Source organism: Diceros bicornis, chromosome 4 (genome assembly GCF_020826845.1).
Source record: "Diceros bicornis minor isolate mBicDic1 chromosome 4, mDicBic1.mat.cur, whole genome shotgun sequence".
NCBI lineage: Eukaryota > Metazoa > Chordata > Mammalia > Perissodactyla > Rhinocerotidae > Diceros > Diceros bicornis.
Genome location: NC_080743.1, coordinates 90354120 through 90356416, shown reverse-complemented (window position 1 = coordinate 90356416; position 2297 = coordinate 90354120). Strand labels below are relative to the sequence as shown.

The window sequence follows — 2297 nt, the reverse complement described above, 5'->3', positions numbered from 1 at the left end:
AGGCTGATTTCAAACACCGCTTTTACCCCTTGGAGCTTGGGTGGAAGATGTCAGGAAGTACAAATTCTGGACTGGAGCTGGGTTTATCGACACTAGGATTAAGGATTGGGTTCTTTGAACTGTCAATGCATATGCAGGAATAAAAGAACAAGTAGAAAAGTCACAAATCCTGAAAGCAAATTATTTCAGATCTGAAGGGGTTTGTAAACCCTATTGCTGGTTCAAGTTAATAACATACTTCTTACCAAACATGCCAAAGAAGATGATTTATATTAATTCTTTTGTATTCAAGTGAATTTAAGATGATTTTATCTTGAAAATTGCCAATGTCTATTAATAACTGGAGGCAACTTATTGGTCACAAACCAAGGTTGGCATTTTTATTTTAGATGCTCTGGGCGGGTCAATATAATGTACATAGTGCAAAGGGTCACAAAATCATTTGAATGATGACTGCATAAATAATGTTTAGTTGTTAAGTGGTTTATGCCATTCTTCAATTCTTTTTATTTTTTTAATCATGCCTTATTATCTTGAATTAAGTTCAAAGACCTTCAGTCATGTCACCTAGAGATCATTTCACCCACTATTCTGTTTGGCTGCCAGTCTCTCATCTCTCTCTTCAGCAATAGTGAGGTGGATCCCTTTTCCTCGGGGAAGAGAAATCCATGGCTTGTTTCCTTTGCCAATAAAAAATATTGGAGAGTTGAGTGGCAAAGCTGTTGCCTGTGGCATCCCTCACATGAACCACATCCAAAGAACCAGGATGTGTCTCTGTTGGTGATCACACCAATTCCTCCCAGATTAGCACCTCCGGTCACCATATACAGGTTACCAGTGTCAAACTTGATGAAATTGGTAATCTTGTCAGTCTCCAAATCAATCTGAATAGTGTCATTCACTTTGATGAGAGGATCAGGGTACCAGTTGATGTGAGCATCATGGGTCATCAGATGAGGGATTCCTTTTGTGCCCACAAAGACCTTTCTCACTTTGCACAACTTGACGTGGCTTCTTCAGGTGTAATAGGATGAATAGCAAAGCGACCCTTGGTGTCATAGATAAGACAAACATTCTCTCCAGTCTTGTTGATACCAATGACATCTATTGAACTAGCAGGGTATGTTATATCAGTTCGGACTTTGCCATCAATCTTAATGAACTGCTGCCTGCAAATCTTCCATACTTCATCTCTTGTCAGAGCATACTTAAGTCTGTTCCTTAGAAAATGATGAAGGGAAGACGTTCTCTCAGCTGGTGGGGACTGGTAGATGGACGAGGAGCAAACACACTGGCCAGTTTATCAGCAGCCAAAGCTCTGGAGCTGCTACATGCTTCGGATACTTCTTGGGCCCATGAGCCATGGCTGTGCCAGCCATGAGAAGAGAATTCTTCAATTCTTTTAGCTTGTCTAAACTTTCTTTGAGTCCAACTTTGTTCTTAAATCTACTTTGTTTTCTCAAAATAGTAGAAGGGAAGAAATAATTCCTGACCATAGAGATTCTTTCAAAATGGCAAATTCAAGAATATCAGTGTCTAAAAGCATAACCAGAAAAACAAGTATAATGTAAACACAAAAATTTTATGCCTTCATTCACCCTTTTGTTCATTCATAATGTGACCAATTTTTGTTGAGTACCTTCTATCTGCCAGGGTATTTGTTAGGATCTGGATAAAAGGCGGTCTCTTGGAGCTTCCATGCTATTAAAATGCAGTCCTGTGTGATTGCTGCCATCCTAGAGATACACACAAGTGTTATTGGAACACTTGTGGGGGTCACCTTTCCTAGATGAGAAAATTTGGGATGGTTTCTGGAGAAAGTGGCACATGAGCTGAAAGATGGATAGGGGCAAGCCATGGAAAGGGTAGGGAGTTCCAGAGGTGACATTATATGCATGGGAGCAGCTGGTTCAAAGACAGAGAGGCACAACTGAATGATAACTTAGCGAGTGGCGTGTGGTATGTGGCATAGAAAGTGAGAGTAGTGTGAAGCAAGAGGGAAGGCTAGGATAGAACTTTGCATGCTATGCTAACTTGGCATTTTCTCCTAAAAGCTCTTCTAAAACTTTTGAAGGGTTTTAACCATTGGATTGGGATGATCAGATCTGTTTTTTTGAGTGATAGTGCCAGTAGGAGTATGGCAAATGGATTGAGGGTGGGGTGCGAGAACTGTGGTCTGGGATCAAGTTAGAAACTATTGCAGTAATCCAGGCAAGAAGTGATGAGGTCCTGAACTAGACTGTTAACTATTTCCCAAAGACAGAAAAACAAATCTCTTACACAATCCTGGGCCAGAT

General features: G+C 40.5%; 1 pseudogene; it reads right to left on the bottom strand.

The window, feature by feature from the left end:
• Positions 1-579: 579 nt before the first annotated feature.
• Positions 580-1364, bottom strand: LOC131403831 (small ribosomal subunit protein eS4, X isoform-like; annotated as a pseudogene).
• Positions 1365-2297: the final 933 nt, after the last annotated feature.